Source organism: Entelurus aequoreus, linkage group LG02 (assembly GCF_033978785.1).
Source record: "Entelurus aequoreus isolate RoL-2023_Sb linkage group LG02, RoL_Eaeq_v1.1, whole genome shotgun sequence".
NCBI classification, from domain to species: domain Eukaryota; kingdom Metazoa; phylum Chordata; class Actinopteri; order Syngnathiformes; family Syngnathidae; genus Entelurus; species Entelurus aequoreus.
In genome coordinates, this window is record NC_084732.1 from 82,538,181 (window position 1) to 82,557,618 (window position 19,438).

Here is a 19,438-nt window from a genome sequence, read left to right on the forward strand (position 1 = left end):
AGGAAAACATTACTTATGCAGCATGCTATTGTATATTGTTGGGGTTTTGAAGGGATTTGTTAAATGTAGCATGCATTTCCAGAAAATAGGACTTAACCGCTTTACAGCTCAAAAAGACTTGCTTAATCAAACCAAGTTAGAAGTCTTAGAAGAAATGAGTCTAGACCACAGGCCTGATAACTGGTTTTATCTGGCCCGGGTGATGAGTTTGCCAAGTATTAAAATGAGCTGCATTGTTTTTGACCTAAATTTGACCACCTAAATTTAAAATTGCACTTTATAAGTTAACCCGGCCGTATTGGCATGTGTTGCAATGTTAAGATTTCATCATTGATATATAAACTATCAGACTGCGTGGTCGGTAGTAGTGGGTTTCAGTAGGCCTTTAAATTAAGTACATGCTAGTGCAGTGGTCCCCAACCACCGGGCCGTGGACCAGCAAGAAATAAAAAAAATAAATAAATAAAATGTTTTATTTTATTTATTTTATTTTTTTAATTAAATCAACATAAAAAACACAATATATACATTTTATATCAATATAGATCAATACAGTCTGCAGGGATACAGCCCGTAAGCACACATGATTGTATTTCTTTATGAAAAAAAAAAAAATAACCGGCACAAGTCCGTCACACTTACTGAGATAATTTAGGACCAAAACCCTTAAAACAAGTAAAACACTAACATAAAATCTGCTTAGTGCGAAGAATTATCTCATCAGACAGAAAATAAGCAAATATCACCCTTATTTGAGATATTTAATCTTACTCAGATTTCAGTTTTTGCAGTGCAGGACATTTCAAAGGCATTGAGAAGTATTTTTTATTGGCCCCTAACCCTATTTATACATCAGCAATCAATCAATCAAAGTGTATTTGTATAGCCCTTAATCACAAGTGTCTCAAAGGGCTGCACAAGCCACAACGACATCCTCAGCTCAGATCCCACATCATGCAATTGAAGTACGTATTGATGCTAATTTTTGTTAGCCTGTAAATGGGCTCGTTCATTGCACTGTATGTTGGCATACTGTCAAACTTATTTTACCTTAGGGGCCACGTGGAGGAAAAACTATTCCCAAGTGGTCCGGACTGGCATGATAACTTAAAAATAAAGACAACTTCAGTTTTCTTTGTTCAATAATCTACCGAGCTCATTCGAAAAATATACAAATCGTGTTTTTTACATCTGGATAATACAGTGGTTTGTACTGAGTGGCTTACTGAGAACGCACCAAGCATACTTTTATAATTTCACTGAAGCATCAACATTGCTATCGACACTTTCAAAGCTCAGTAACCCGTAGTTTAAAGTCATGCCAACCTTTTTTTTTTTTTTTTCCTTGACACCTGACTGAAAAATATCCCTGGCCGAACTTGGTTTTGTGACACAGCAGGATGCTTCTTTTGGACTTTGGCAGACAAAAGAGCTTTGTGGTGGGGAGCTGAGGAGTACTGCAGGCCTCAATAAAATCAATTACCATCAGTGCAACTTGCCAGACAATGACAAATAAAAGGGCCATGGTGTGGACAGCCTGCAGGGCGGATCTAATGGTGTGAGTAGAGATGGCACTCACTTCAGAACTTCCCACCGGCACAATGCAGCGTGTATGGAATTGAGATATTGGGCAAATAATTTACGTTTTATCAGATTTCCAAATTAAATTGCTTTTTTATATATTGACTAGTATAATTTGTATTATTATTACTATCAATATTATTATTATAATTCAGGCTTTTTGGTATATTTTTAATTAGAAACTGGAAATACTGAATGAGATGTATCATATTTTAACTGTATGCATGTTTGAAAATAACTAAAACCTTTATTATTTGGATTGAGCACAGGACACTCCACACTCTTGGCATACTCTTGGCATTCTCTCGATGAGCTTCAAGCACACCTGTGAAGTGAAAAGCATTTCAGGTGACTAACTCTTGAAGCTCATTGAGAGAATGCCAAAGGTGTGCAAAGCAGTAATCAGAGCAAAGGGTGGCTATTTTGAAGAAACTAGAATATAAAATATGTGTTCAGTTATTTCCCCTCTTTTTGCTGTGTACATAACTCCACATGTGTCTATTCATAGTTTTGATGCCTTCAGTGACAATCTACAATGTAAATAGTCATGAAAATAAAGAAAATGCATTGAATGAGAAGCTGTGTCCAAACTTAAGGCCTGTTCTGTAATATATATATATATATATATATATATATATATATATATATATATATATATATATATATATATATATATATATATATATATATATATATATATATATATATATATATATATATATATATATATATATATATATATATATATATATATATATATATATATATATACATACATATATATATATATATATATATATATATATATATATATATATATATATATATATATATATATATATATATATATATATATATATATATATATATATATATATATATATATATATATACATATATACATATATATACACATACAGTATATACATATACATACACATATATATACATATATATCTATATAGACGGAGGCAGATAATTACATATATCCATATTTGTGTGTTACTTCTTTACTTTCATAGTCATATTACAAATAGCTAATGTTCCATATTGTACTCTTTTTTCCTTTTCTCATCGTCTCATGAAAGTGTGCTTACATTGTGGGGCCACCTGGAGCTAGGAGGCAGAGAGGAGGAATCCTCCTTGCTTCCCTTCTCAGGCCGACTCGAGATAAGGAATACAATGGGCATGTGTTTGGGGTGAGAGAGATGAGGGCGGGGGGAGATATTGAAGAACAGAGTGTTTTCCGTGATGTTTTTCAGATCAACTTTGGCTACGCATTTGTATGTGTTGTTCGAGGCTGCTCTCTATTCTCAAATATTTGAAAATAAATGACAAAATACCTATTCTGTCCTGGTGGTCGATTTGAACTCAGTTTATGTGTCATCAAAAGAACTTGGGAGTGACCAGCGTTTTAAATTCCCCTTGGAGGAACATCTGGTCAGACGCAACAATATATATATATATATATATATATATATATATATATATATATATATATATATATATATATATATATATATATATATATATATATATATAGTTGAGCTTGCTTTGGTTTTTGACTTAGACCAGGGATCTTGGGCTCAAAAAGGTTTGTGACCACTGTCTTATCGTAATAACAACAACATTACTGCAAATTCCGGAACTCAAGACAAATTGCTCCAAATTTCATTCAATGTAATTTGTAATTGTTAAAAATATAGACACTTTAAAATATATATGTTCTGTTAAACTACCAATGATGACGCAAGCTAGCCTGTGGTTTGAAAAATGTAACTTATTCGAGCAGGTCGCAAACAGCCTCTTCGATGTATTTAAATACTTTGGTCTATGGATTGACCCTGAGTTTACTTCTAAACCACATATGGATTTAAGGCTGTTTGGGCTCCCGCTACCAATCAATCAACTTATTTTTTTCCCCCATTTCAAGATTGAAAAACAACCATTTCACAAATTTGACCTCGATTACGCTGATGTTGTCTACTAAAACACCAGTGACTCTATCCTTAAAGCGCTCCATATTTAAAAAAAATTAATAAAAAATGCAAATTGGTCTTGATGCACACAGACCTCTCATTCTCAATTCCTTCTTAATCCTAAATCCCGGCGTTCGTTTCACTGGATCTTTTTCTTTTTAAATGTATCTACTTACACAGTAATACAAACTGCTTCTGGTTAAGTATGAAGCTGCATATTTTCTCAGACATGCGACTAATCCATTTTTCACAGTCCCCAAAATGCAGAAAGAAATAGGTCGCAGGTCATTTGAGTTCAAAGCCCCATCTGATTGGAATCATTTTATTTTCCTACGAACGAACACGATTTTCTTGCTCTTGATTGTGTTTTCCCAAATTGTTGTTGTATTCCGTTTTTCCTGATATTGTGTTGTGTTTGTGTTGCAATGAATTATGTATGTGTGTGTCAGCTAGAGCGATGTGGAGATGTCTATTTTTGTAATGTATGTTTTATGTTTTGTTGCCGCCGATGTTTTCTTTTTTTGTTTTTTTCGACGCACATCTTGCACATCCTTGCGCATTTTAGTTTCTTTTTTTCTTGTGTAATGCACATTTTTGTACATTATCCTAAAATGTTGTACATCTGATTTTTTTATTGTTTTTTTTCCCCAGATGCTGCACGTCATCAAGACTGAAAATGTGCTGATTCAGCTCTACAGGATTCATATCATATCAACAACGATTCCCTCCAACATTGCAAAAAGCATACACTATATTTACAGTTAGGGATGTCCGATAATGGCTTTTTTGCCGATATCCGATATTCCGATATTGTCCAACTCTTAATTACTGATACCGATATCAACCGATACCGATATATACAGTCGTGGAATTAACACATTATTATGCCTAATTTGGACAACCAGGTATGGTGAAGATAAGGTCCTTTTTAAAAAAATTTATGAAATAAAATAAGTTAAATAAATTAAAAATATTTTTTTGAATAAAAAAGAAAGTAAAACAATAAAAAAAAACAGTTACATAGAAACTAGTAATTAATTAAAATTAGTAAGATTAACTGTTAAAGGTTAGTACTATTAGTGGACCAGCAGCACGCACAATCATGTGTGCTTACGGACTGTATCCCTTGCAGACTGTATCGATATATATTGATATATAATGTAGGAACCAGAATATTAATAACAGAAAGAAATAACCCTTTTGTGTGAATGAGTGTGAATGAGTGTAAATGGGGGAGGGAGGTTTTTTGGGTTGGTGCACTAATTGTAAGTGTATCTTGTGTTTTTTATGTTGTTTTAATTTTTTTTTTTTAATAAAATAAACGATACCGATAATTTCCGATATTACATTTTAACACATTCTCTATTTACAGTACATGCATATCAATGAACAACATCAACATGTGTGGGGAATGATGATTCATCAAAATCATACGTGGAATTTTTAATACACTAAATCCACATTGGGGCAGCTTTTAACCAAAGTTACAATAGAAAGTGTTTTTTAGGTATTTGCAGGAGAAAAGTGAAAGTTGCAACTTGCAATCATTACAACAGTGACATTATGGTTTATAGTGTGAGTTTATTAATACCATGCATCACATATTTCCAGTTTCTAATTACAACATGTCCGAAAAGGAGTGGGAGGAAGCATTTCAACATTTTTGATTCAATAAATATAGCGTTTGCATGTTCTTGATAGCCAAAATGATGTATTATTCTAAGTGACCTCTTTTTTAACACGGTTAGTGACTGAATGAAGCGTACTTTTGATATACCTTTTTTTTCCGGATTATAAAGGGCACTGCCAATGAATGGTCTATTTTCGATCTTTTTTCATATATAAGGCGCACCGTATTATAAGGCACATTAAAGGCCTACTGAAATGAATTTTTTTTTATTTAAACGGGGATAGCAGATCTATTCTATGTGTCATACTTGATCATTTCGCGATATTGCCATATTTTTGCTGAAAGGATTTAGTATAGAACAACGACGATAAAGATTGCAACTTTTGGTATCTGATAAAAAAAGGCTTGCCCCTACCGGAAGTAGCGTGACGTAGTCAATTGAACATATACGCAAAGTTCCCTATTGTTTACAATGATGGCCGCATGAAGTGAGAGAGATTCGGACCGAGAAAGCGACAATTTCCCCATTAGTTTGAGCGAGGATGAAAGATTTGTGGATGAGTAAAGTGCAAGTGAAGGACTAGTGGGGAGTTGAAGCTATTCAGATAGGGAAGATGCTGTGAGAGCCGGGGGTGACCTGATATTCAGCTGGGAATGACTACAACAGTAAATAAACACAAGACATATATATACTCTATTAGCCACAACACAACCAGGCTTATATTTAATATGCCACAAATTAATCCTGCATAAAAACACCTACGTGTTTGTTATGCTAGCTCCTAGCTCCTCTGCTAGCTCCTAGCTCCATAGAACGCGCCAATACAATTCAAACACCTGATCAACACACACAATCACTCAGCCCAAAAGACCGTTCACCTAACCCAAGGTTCATAAAGCTTATATATTTTTAAAAAGTTACGTACGTGACGCGCACATACGGTCAAGCTATCAAATGTTTAGCAGCCAAGGCTGCATACTCCCGGTACCTGGTATTCAGCTGGGAATGACTAAAACAGTAAATAAACACAAGACATATATTTACTCTATTAGCCACAACACATCCAGGCTTATATTTAATATGACACAAATTAATCCTGCATAAAAACACCTACGTCTTTGTTATGCTAACTCCTAGCTCCTATGCTAGCTCCTAGCTCCATAGAACACGCCAATACAATTCAAACACCTGATCAACACACACAATCACTCAGCCCAAAAGACGTTCACCTAACCCAAGGTTCATAAAGCTTATATATTTTTAAAAAGTTACGTACGTGACGCGCACATACGGTCAAGCTATCAAATGTTTAGCAGCCAAGGCTGCATACTCACGGTACCTGGTATTCAGCTGGGAATGACTAAAACAGTAAATAAACACAAGACATATATTTACTCTATTAGCCACAACACATCCAGGCTTATATTTAATATGACACAAATTAATCCTGCATAAAAACACCTGCGTCTTTGTTATGCTAACTCCTAGCTCCTATGCTAGCTCCTAGCTCCATAGAACACGCCAATACAATTCAAACACCTGATCAACACACACAATCACTCAGCCCAAAAGACCGTTCACCTAACCCAAGGTTCATAAAGCTTATATATTTAAAAAAAGTTACGTACATACGCAAAAAAAAAGTTGCGCACATACGGTCAAGCGATCAAATGTTTAGAAGCCAAAGCTGCATACTCACGGTAGCACGTCTGCGTCTTTGTCATCCAAATCAAAGTAATCCTGGTAAGAGTCTGTGTTGTCCCAGTTCTCTACAGGCGTCTGTGTATCGAAGTCAAAAGTCCTCCTGGTTAGAGTCTCTGTTATCCGAGTTCTTCCATCTTGACTGCATCTTTCGGGAATGTAAACAAAGACGCGCCGGCTGTGTACTGTTGTTGCTGACTTCGTTCGAAAAATACGTCCGTTTCGCACCGACAACTTTCTTCTTTGCTTGCTCAGCTTCTTTCTCCATAATGCAATGAACATAATTGCAACAGATTCACGAACACAGATGTCCAGAATACTGTGGAATTATGAAATGAAAACAGAGCCTTTTTGTATTGTATTCAATGGGGAAGGCATACCTCTGTTCCCCGGTCTACGTCACGCGCATACGTCATCCTCAGAGGCGTTTCGAACCGGATGTTTAGCGGCAAATTTAAAATGTCACTTTATAAGTTAACCCGGCCGTATTGGCATGTGTTATAATGTTAAGATTTCATCATTGATGTATAAACTATCAGACTGCGTGGTCGGTAGTAGTGGGTTTCAGTAGGCCTTTAAAGGAGTCATATTTTTATTATTTTTTTGTAAATGGAAAACACTTCCTTGTGGTCTACATAACATGTATTGGTGGTTCTTTGGTCAAAATGTTGCATGGATGATGTTTTACAGATCATCTTCAAGTCGCTTTCTGACAGTCGCCCCAGGATGCGCCGCTTTGTGGGCGGTCCTATTTACGTGGCTTACCTTCGACAGCGTCTTCTCCCCGCCATGTTTGTTGTAGCGGTGTAGCGTGCAAGGACAGGAGTGGAAGAAGTATCAAAAGATGGAGCTAACTGTTTTAGTGACATTCAGACTTTACTTCAATCAATAACGGAGCAACATCTCCTCATCTCCCGGAAATGTGTCCCGTGAAAAACCGTCCGACCAGAACTCTCTAATAACTAAAGTTCCTTGGGTGAATAATGTGAACTCACTACACCGGTACGTTTTAGCGCTTTCATGGCGAGTTTACTGACAGCATCTGTGATGGTATGGGGGTGTATTAGCGCCCAGGGCATGGGTAACTTACACATCGGTGAAGGCACCATTAATGCTGAAAGGTACAAACAGGTTTTGGAGCAACATATGTTGCCATCCAAGCAACGTTAACATGGACGCCCCTGCTTATTTCAGCAAGAAAATACCAAGCCACGTGTTTCAAATGCGTGGCTTCATAGTAAAAGAGTGCGGGTACTACTACGTGCCATCTTCACTGGTTTTGGGGTTTTGTATAAATAGTTGTTTGAGAGATAAATTCTTTGTCAATGTGTATGACTTTAATAAAATGAAGAAGCAGATGTGTGGTTTTAGAGCTGCTCAAGTCAATTGGCTGCAGGACGGAGCTGCTTTAATCTGCCACATTTCAAGCAGAGAATTCAAGGTGATGGCCTCAGCGGCATGGACAATTTTCAATGACAGAATTAGATCTTCTCTGCCGCCATCTCTGAACTAATAAAGAATTTTTCTCCAGAGCAACATGAAGCTAATACGTTCTTCCTACCAACCCGCCTCTCTCAGCCCCCCGACTGTACTGTAGGTGATATGCAAAAAAGTAGACAGAAACGGTGGTGCACTCGCCAGTGCTGTTTGCTCAATTATTTGCATCCTCTCAGTGATTACAAAAAAATGCTTTTATATTTCTCTGGCTGTACTCAGGGGTTGTGTCTTATAATTACATACTGCCTTGGAAACAAATTGTCCTGAAAGACCATTTCCCACCAGGGGCTTTGGCTCGGAGGAAAGTGCACTATGCTCATTACACAGAAGGAGTCCGGTCTTTGTTGCAATTAGGAACACAAACACCATTTTTTACATATTAAACCCAGCTCAAAAGGGTTCGCTATTCATGACTTCGTTATACAGTGGTACCTCAACTTAAGTGAGGCCCAATTTAAAGTACCAGTACAGCGGATAAAAACAAGTTGCCTCTCTATTGAAGCTATATCTGATTTTAGCATGCTAACATGCTAACGTAAAACATGCATATGGTTAGCATGTTTCAAATATCAAGTTATATGACTGTAAGATGTATGGCTGCGGAATTAGAGGAAAAAAACGTAAAGTTAGCTAAAAAAAAATTGCGCTATAATGTTAGCATGCTAAATTTAGCACAAGTGTCACATACCAAGTTACATGTCTTTTGGGTAAACGGCTGCAAAATTTCCTCAAAAAGCTAGCACGTTAATGTTTGCATGCCAGCATGTAAGGTGTATGGCTGCGGAATTAAAAAAATAAAAAACAGAAAATGAGCAAAAGAAGTTAGCACTATATTGTTATTGTGCTAGCATGCTAAAGTTAGCACACTAACAGTTAATAGCTGTCACATACCAAGTTATATGACTGTAGGGTAAACAGTAGCAAAATAAGTGCAAAAAGCTAGCACTTTAATGTTAGCATGCTTGAATGCTAACGTAAACATACATACAGTTAGCATGTTTCAAATATCAAGTTATATGACTGTAAGGTGTATGGCTGCGGAATTAGAGAAAAAAAAACGTAAAGTTAGCTAAAAAAAAAAGCGCTATAATGTTAGCATGCTAAATTTAGCACGCTAACAGTTGACAAGTGTCACATATCAAGATACATGTCTCTTGGGTAAACGGCTACCAAATTAGCTCAAAAAGCTAGCATGTTAATGTTAGCATGCCAGCATGCTAACATAAACATGAATATTGTTTCAAAAACCAAGTTATTTGGCTGTGAGGTGTATGGCTGTGAAAATTTTTTTAAAAGCATGAAATGAGCAAAACAAGTTGGCACTATATTGTTAGTGTGCTAGCATGCTAAAGTTAGCACACTAACAGTGAATAGCTGTCACATACCAAGTTATATGACTGTAATGTAAACGGTAGCAAAATAAGCACGAAAGCTAGCGCTAGAATGCTAATGTAAACATGCATACAGTTAGCATGCTTCAAATACCAACTTATATGACTGTAAGGTGTATGGCTGCGGAATTAGAGAAAAAACGTAAAGTTAGCTAAAAATTAGCGCTATAATGTTAGCATGCTGAATTTAGCACGCTAACAGTTAACAAGTGTCACATACCAAGTTACATGTCTCTTGGGTAAACAGCTACAAAATTAGCTCAAAAAGCTAGCACGTTAATGTTTGCATGCCGGCATGCTAACGTAAACATGCATACAGTTAGCATGTTTCAAATACCAAGTTACAGTACATGACTGTAAGGTGTATGGCTGCGGAATTAGAGAAAAAAACGTAAAGTTAGCTAAAAAAAAAAGTGCGCTATAATATTAGCATGCTAAATTTAGCACACTAACAGTTAACAAGTGTCACATACTAAGTTACATGTCTCTTGGGTAAACGGCTACAAATTTAGCTCAAAAAGCTAGCAGGTTAATGCTAACATAAACATGCATACAGTTAGCATGTTTCAAATAACAAGTTATATGACTGTAAGGTGTATGGCTGCGGAATTAGAGAAAAAAAACTTAAAGTTAGCTAAAAAAATTGCGCTTATAATGTTAGCATCGTAAATTTAGCACGCTAACAGTTAACAAGTGTCACATACCAAGTTACATGTCTCTTGGGTAAACGGCTACAAAATTAGCTCAAAAAGCTAGCACGTTAATGTTAACATGCATACAGTTAGCATGTTTCAAATACCAAGTTACAGTATATGACTGTAAGGCAGGGGTGTCCAAAGTGCGGCCCGGGGGCCATTTGTGGCCCGCAGGTCATTTTTTAACGGCCCCATGGCACATTTTAAAAATACGAATGAAAAAATTTAAAAACATGATAAGTGGTATAAAAGAGCAAACAGATTAAATGTAACAAGAAAATGACACAATGTTTACTCTAATCACACAAAGCTGCCATGCAGGCTGTTTCTTTCTTTAAAAAATAATAATGAATCAAAATCAATGTCATTATGAATTATTGACCTATTCAAGGCTCCAATTACGTCACATCTGAGATATTTTGGGGGAAAATGTTGCATATTTTGTGTTTGCCATATAAAAAACTGAGCTGTTTTTTTATAAAGAAGGGCCTAAAACGAACAAACGAAAAACATAAACAACAATAAAACGTATAATTGACGGATAGATCTGAAGTTGATCTCGAGATTATTGTGTTAAAAGTAAACAGTAAAAAAAAAAAAAAAATAGAATTTATTTTTTAACACTATAATTATTTGGATCCCCGATAATTTTAGTGTGATTTGTTTTTAAAGGCCTACTGAAACCCACTACTACCGACCACGCAGTCTGATTTTTATATATCAATGATGAAATCTTAACATTGCAACACATGCCAATACGGCCGGGTTAACTTATAAAGTGCAATTTTAAATTTCCCGCTAAACTTCCGGTTGAAAACGTCTATGTATGATGACGTATGCGCGTGACGTCAATTGTTGAAACGGAAGTATTCGGACACATTGTATCCAATACAAAAAAGCTCTGTTTTCATTGCAAAATTCCACAGTATTCTGGACATCTGTGTTGGTGAATCTTTTGCAATTGGTTTAATGAACAATGAAGACTGCAAAGAAGAAAGCTGTAGGTGGGATCGGTGTATTAGCGGCTGGCTGCAGCAAAACAACCAGGAGGACTTTGACTTGGATAGCAGACGCGCTATCCGACGCTAGCCGCCGACCGCATCGATGATCGGGTGAAGTCCTTCGTCGCTCCGTCGATCGCTGGAACGCAGGTGAGCACGGGTGTTGATGAGCAGATGAGGGCTGGCGTAGGTGGATAGCTAATGTTTTTAGCATAGCTCTGTGAGGTCCCGTTGCTAACTTAGCTTCAATGGTGTCGTTAGCAATAGCATTGTTAAGCTTCGCCAGGCTGGAAAGCATTAACCGTGTATTTACAGGTCCATGGTTTAATAGTATTGTTGATTTTCTGTCTATCCTTCCAGTCAGAGGTTTATTTATTTTGTTTCTATCTGCATTTAAGCACGATGCTATCACGTTAGCTCCGTAGCTAAAGTGCTTCACCGATGTATTGTCGTGGAGATAAAAGTCACTGTGAGGATATAGTATCCAAGGTGGTTTAAAATACAAATCCGTGATCCACAATAGAAAAAGGAGAGAGTGTGGAATCCAATGAGCCAGCTTGTACCTAAGTTACGGTCAGAGCGAAAAAAGATACGTCCTGCACTGCACTCTAGTCCTTCACTCTCACGTTCCTCATCCACAAATCTTTCATCCTCGCTCAAAATAATGGGGTAATCGTCGCTTTCTCTGTCCGTATCGCTCTCGCTGCTGGTGTAAACAATGGGGAAATGTGAGGAGCCCTTCAACCTGCGACGTCACGCTACTTCCGATACAGGCAAGGCTTTTTTTATCAGCGACCAAAAGTTGCGAACTTTATCGTCGATGTTCTCTACTAAATCATTTCAGCAAAAATATGGCAATATCGCGAAATGATCAAGTATGACACATAGAATGGATCTGCTATCCCAGTTTAAATTTAAAAAATGTCATTTCAGTAGGCCTTTAAATTTAGTAATACATAAATATGCTGATTCATCAAAATATAAAAGAAATATACCTGATCAGAACGCTCATGACGGTTACACCAAAAAGTAACGCTATGAATCGCGTTTTTCCAAGTTTTGGGGGCATTTTTATGCTATTTCCAAGCATCTCCTATTTATTATCATTGATTTGAAATGGTCAAACTAATGCATATTATATATGCATGCCCTAGTAAACAACAAAAAAAGTCATATTTATTTTGATTATTACATTTTGAAGTACATTTGTCTAGGTGGGTGCGAATGTACCCATTACCAGAGCTGTACACATATGGAAAAAGATCGGAAATAGACCATTCATCGGCAGTGCGCCTTATAATCCGGTGCACCCTATGGCACGGAAAATACGGTATTGTATTGGTTTTGAAAATGTAAAAAATCAAAGTGGCCCCCACATGATTTGATTTTTCAGTGGAAAAAGTTTGGACACCCTGTTATAGGTGCTCAGAGTAACCATATACTGTAGCAATGTAGGCAGACATACTAGGAAAATACAAGTACACTGGCAATCAATCTACAATATTATGCAAACTGGAAATTTCAGGTCAATCTTATGCATTTTTCTTCCCATCCCAGCAGTGACTCGTGCGGCATCGCAATAAAACGGCACATTGTCTGGTAATGTCCGCCTTTGGAAGGCGGTACATCTTATTCCAATAAATGTCACCGCTGTGACGTATTCCTTGGCCGCATTGCAAGGCATGGGGGGGGGACTTTGCTCCCCCGTGCCAGCGGAAGCTATGGCAACACAGATCTGGACTGCATGAGTACGTGACCTTCCCATTTTGAAGCACTGACAAATTATAACTTACGTAGTCAGCGTGTGGCCCTGCTGATTGGGCCACAGCTGGTGAGACGGATCTGCAACTATTTTCGACTAATAATAATACCTGGGATTTATATAGCGCTTTTCTAAGTACCCAAAGTCGCTTTACATGTTAAAAACCCATCATTCATTCACACCTGGTGGTGGTAAGCTACTTTCGTAGCCACAGCTGCCCTGGGGTAGACTGACGGAAGCGTGGCTGCCAATTTGCGCCTACGGCCCCTCCGACCACCACCTATCATTCATTCAACATTCATTCACCGGTGTGAGCGGCACCGGGGGCATGGGTGAAGTGTCCTGCCCAAGGACACAACGGCATGGTAAGAGGCGGGGAGCGAACCTGCAACCCTCAGGTTTCTGACACGGGCGCTCTACCCACTACGCCATGCCGCCCCAAATAATACAGTTCAATGTCGGAATTATTTAATTACGGACTTATTTTCTTTCAGTTGAGCACATTTTTAACCAAACATTTTCAAGTGTTTTAATTAGAGATGTCCGATAAATGCTTTAAAATGTAATATCGGAAATTATCGGTATCGTTTTGTTTTTTTATCGGTATCGTTTTTTATTTTTTTTATTAAATCAACATAAAAAACACAAGATACACTTACAATTAGTGCACCAAACCAAAAAAAAACCTCCCTCCCCCATTTACACTCTTTTACACTCATTCAAACAAAAGGGTTGTTTCTTTCTGTTATTTATTTCTGGTTCCTATATTATACATCAATATATATCTGTATATATATTTCACCATGTAAAAACGCTTTGAGTCACCAGAGAAAAAGCGCTATATAAATATAATTACTTCACTTCACATATCAATACAGTCTGCAAGGGATACAGTCCGTAAGCACACATGATTGGTCCACTAATAGTATTAACCTTTAACAGCTATTTTTACTCATTTTCATTAATTACTAGTTTCTATGTAACTGTTTTTATATTGTTTTACTTTCTTTTTTATTCAAGAAAATGTTTTTAATTTATTTATCTTATTTTATTTTTTTTATTTTTTTAAAAAGGACCTTATCTTCACCATAACTGGTTGTCCAAATTAGGCATAATAATGTGTTAATTCCACGACTGTATATATCGGTATCGGTTGATATCGGTATCTGTAATTAAGAGTTGGACAATATCGGAATATCGGATATCGGCAAAAAGGCCATTATCGGACATCCCTAGTTTTAATAAGTATTTCAAAATTTTATTTACGATCCGCAAAGTAGGTGAAAATACCGTCTAAAAATCACAAAAGGCCACTAATCCAGTCGGCTTTATTGAACATTCCGCTCTGAACACCTTCAGGTATGTCCGTAGATTCTCTGACCATATTATTAGAGCAGTCATACCGGAAATACGCAAAAATTGGAAAGAGATGTGCTGTTTATCATTCACCATCAATTTATAAAACAAGAATACATACGTTTGGCTTTTTTTATGCATTCCAAATCGTAAATAAATGGCTAGCAGTGCCGGAACGTAGTTCACTCCTAGTAGTAAGCATCCCGTCACTGGTTTCCCTCCTAGGACCTGCTCTCTGTGCTTTCCCCTCTGCCCGTGTCTTATGTCCTCTGTGTTCCCTGCAGTGTTCCCTCCGTCTCCACCGAATCGAGCTGTGCGCCTCGCTTCTGTGGACTTCCCACCGGACTTTGGACTGCTTCCCTCGATCCTCGACCCCCGCTCCAACACGGACCTCGAAGCTACTCTCCAGCCCCCAACCTCGTGGCCAGTCACGTGATTGCGTGACGTCGCACTCGGAACCAAAGATCCTTTGCCCATCAACAACAATTCTAATCAAGCAGACTCTGTGAGAGCCAACAATGATTACTTCGGGAAAAATTACGATCCAGGACCTTATATTTTTGAGCCCGAACACAAAGAGGATGAGCAATAACTTATAGAAAGCCAAATGTTACCCGGATGTAGCTTTATTGTGACGCTATAGCATCCGTAGCATTGCGAGGTGCTAAAAATACAAACTAACCATAACAAACCATAATAAAACAAACACGTACTGTACAATTTCCACTCTCGCTGGGGTGTTGACCGACAGGACGGTCACGTAATTCTGTTAATATAAGAAATAAAATCCACAACAAATTGTCATGACAACTTCAGCTTCACAGAACATGGACAATGTGCAAAAAACGACTTTGAATTCTAATACTGATCATTTTGAGAAAATACGTACTTAAAACGTGTAGATAGGTTTTTGAGCGCCGTGTGTAATGTTCTATATTTTCAATGGGACATATAAAATGTTGGTGTTGTTTACTTGAGTCATATTACTTCAGTCTACACGTATCTCTTATGTTTGACTGCCAACTACTGGTCACACTTATCATTACACCATGTACCAAATAAAATTGCTTCGAACTCGGTAAGCAAAACCAGAATTATTCCGTACATTAGGCGCACTGTCGAGTTTTGAGAGAAAAAAAAATATTTTAAGTGCGCCTTATACTGTAGTCCGGAAAATACGGTACTTTCTCCAACAGTGTGGTTCCCCTTATAGTTTATTAACCACCTATTCCTTGGTGTTGCTTCAAATTAGCTTAGGTGTCATGCTTCTGGCTTGCTCTAGGTAAGTCATGTTTAGCCTCGTCCTCCAGTGATAGTAATACATGAGCCGTGATTAATTTCCTAAGAAATATGGTTTATTTAGTAATATAACTCAGTGGTCCCCAACCTTTTTGTACTTGCGGACCGGTCAACGCTTGAAAATTTGTCCTACGGACTGGAGGGGGGTTATGTTTTTTGTTTTTTTGTTTTTTGTTTTTTTTTTGTCATAAAGAAATACAATCATGTGTGCTTACGGACTGTATCCCTGCAGACTGTATTGATTTATATTGATATATAATGTATATATTGTGTTTCTTATGTTGATTTAATTATTTTTTTTTTAAATAAAAAAAAATATATATATATATTTTTTTTTTTAAACTTCTTGTGCGGCCGCGGCCCGGTGGTTGGGGACCACTGATATAACTTATGGCCATACACACTGTGTATGGAGACACACAATTAGATGCTGGCTTGTCAGCCTGAGGACTAAAAATAAACACAGTATCAGCCAGAGAGGATCGGCATTTTTGATTTGCATTAAATACTGTAAATAGTCCGATACTGATCGGTCGCATGGCACCATCCCTAATTGTTAATAGACACATAGAAGCCATTAAAGCACAAGTGGGGCAGCCAGTGTAGATCACACATCATGCACTTGAAGACACAATGCTGTAAAAGAGCAAACACTGCAGATGTTGTAGCAAACTCGACTAACTTTCACAAAGAGGTGGGATTCGGCCAGGTCAAATCTTGACAAATAATTACCTCAAATCTCAGAGGAGAATGTCTTTGTGTAGCCCTGCAGCGGGATTATGCAATTGTATTGTGTAGCGCTGTTGTTGACCCAAGCTTCCGGGCCTTATCTGTCGATGCAGGCTTGTCAGGTCTTCAGCACGCAGAGAGAGGCTGCTGGTGCTTCCCATTCAGGACGGCAGCGCTGGGAGCACACGAGGGCCTGAGTGGGAGCTCCAGTCCCACAGCAAAGGGAAGAACACGTCCACTACGCCTCTCTATGCTTGTGCCAACACAAACACACAAAATATACCGCGGCCAGAAATACACACATACTGCCTGTAAGCACAGTGCAGCCCAGTAATGAAAGCACATTTCTCTGGTCAACAGCCAAAACCAGAATTGTATGTAACTTAGTTTGGTGTTTTGTGGTTGTTTTCTATACAGTCTTAAAGGCCTACTAAAATTTTTTTTTTTTATTTAAACTGGGATAGCAGATCCTATCTATGTGTCATACTTGATCATTTCGCGATATTGCCATATTTTTGCTGAAAGGATTTAGTAGAGAACATCAACGATAAAGTTCGCAACTTTTGGTCGCTGATAAAAAAAAAAGCCTTGCCTGTACCGGAAGTAGCGTGACGTCGCAGGTTGAAGGGCTCCTCACATTTCCCCATTGTTTACCCCAGCAGCGAGAGCGATTCGAACTGAGAAAGCGACGATTACCCCATTAATTTGAGCGAGGATGAAAGATTTGTGGATGAGGAACGTGAGAGTGAAGGACTAGAGTGCAGTGCAGGACGCATCTTTTTTCGCTCTGACCGTAACTTAGGTACAAGCTGGCTCATTGGACTCCACACTCTCCTTTTTCTATTGTGGATCACGGATTTGTATTTTAAACCACCTTGGATACTATATCCTCTTGAAAATGAGAGTCGAGAACGCAAAATGGACATTCACAGTGACTTTTATCTCCACGACAATACATCGGCGAAGCACTTTAGCTACGGAGCTAACGTGATAGCACCGGTCTTAAAGGCCTACTGAAATGAATTTTTTTTATTTAAACGGGAATAGCAGATCCATTCTATGTGTCCTCCTTGATCATTTTGCGATATTGCCATATTTTTGCTGAAAGGATTTAGTATAGAACAACGTCGATAAAGTTCGCAACTTTTGGTCTCTGATAAAAAATCCCTTGCCCCTACCGGAAGTAGCGTGACGTTGTCAGTTGTTCACTCCCTCATATTTTCCTATTGTTTTCAACGCAGCTAGAGCGATTCGGACCATTACCCCATTAATTTGAGCGAGGATGAAAGATTTGTGGATGAGGAACGTGAGAGTGAAGGACTAGAGTGCAGTGCAGGACGCATCTTTTTTCGCTCTGACCGTAACTTAGGTACAAGCTGGCTCATTGGATTCCACACTCTCCTTTTTTTATTGTGGATCACGGATTTGTATTTTAAACCACCTTGGATACTACATCCTCTTGAAAATGAGAGTCGAGAACGCAAAATGGACATTCACAGTGACTTTTATCTCCACGACAATACATCGGCGAAGCACTTTAGCTACGGAGCTAACGTGATAGCACCGGGCTTAAAGGCCTACTGGAATTAATTGTTTTTATTTAAACGGGAATAGCAGATCCATTCTATGTGTCCTCCTTGATCATTTTGCGATATTGCCATATTTTTGCTGAAAGGATTTAGTATAGAACAACGTCGATAAAGTTCGCAACTTTTGGTCTCTGATAAAAAATCCCTTGCCCCTACCGGAAGTAGCGTGACGTTGTCAGTTGTTCACTCCCTCATATTTTCCTATTGTTTTCAACGCAGCTAGAGCGATTCGGACCATTACCCCATTAATTTGAGGGAGGATGAAAGATTCGTGGACAAGGAACGTTAGAGTGACGAACTAGAATGCAGTGAAATACATATTTTTTTTCGCTCTGACCGTAACTTAGGTACAAGCTGACTCATTGGATTCCACAGTCTCTCCTTTTTCTATTGTGGATCACGGATTTGTATTTTAAACCACCTCGGATACTATATCCTCTTGAAAATGAGAGTCGAGAAGGCGAAATGGACATTCAGTGCCTTTTATCTCCACGACAATACATCGGCGAAATGCTTTAGCTACGAGCTAACGTGATAGCATCGTGCTTTAACTGCATATAGAAACAAAAAAAATAAACCCCTGACTGGAAGGATAGATAGAAAATCAACAATACTATTAAACCATGGACATGTAAATACACGGTTAATGCTTTCCAGGCTGGCGAAGGTTAACAATGCTGTGCTAACGACGCCATTGAAGCTAACTTAGCAACTTAGCAACCGGACCGCACAGAGCTATGCTAAAAACATTAGCTCTCCACCTACGCCAGCCAGCCCTCATCTGCTCATCAACACCCGTGCTCACCTGCGTTCCAGCGATCGGCGGAAGGACGAAGGACTTCACCCGATGCGTTTGGCGGCCCGGAGACGTAGGAAGTCAAGGTGAGGTCGGCGGCTAGCGCGTCTGCTCTCCAACAAAGTCCTCCTGGTTGTGTTGCTGTAGTCCGCTGCTAATACACCGATCCCACCTACAACTGTCTTCTTTGCAGCCTTCATTGTTCATTAAACAAATTGCAAAAGATGTCCAGAATACTGTAGAATTATGAAATGAAAACAGAGCTTTTTGTATAGGATTCTACGGGGTACCATAACTTCCGTTAAACTGACTTCGTCACGCGCATACGTCATCATACCGCGACGTTTCAGCCGGATATTTCCCGGGAAATTTTAAATGTCACTTTATAAGTTAACCCGGCCGTATTGGCATGTGTTGCAATGTTAAGATTT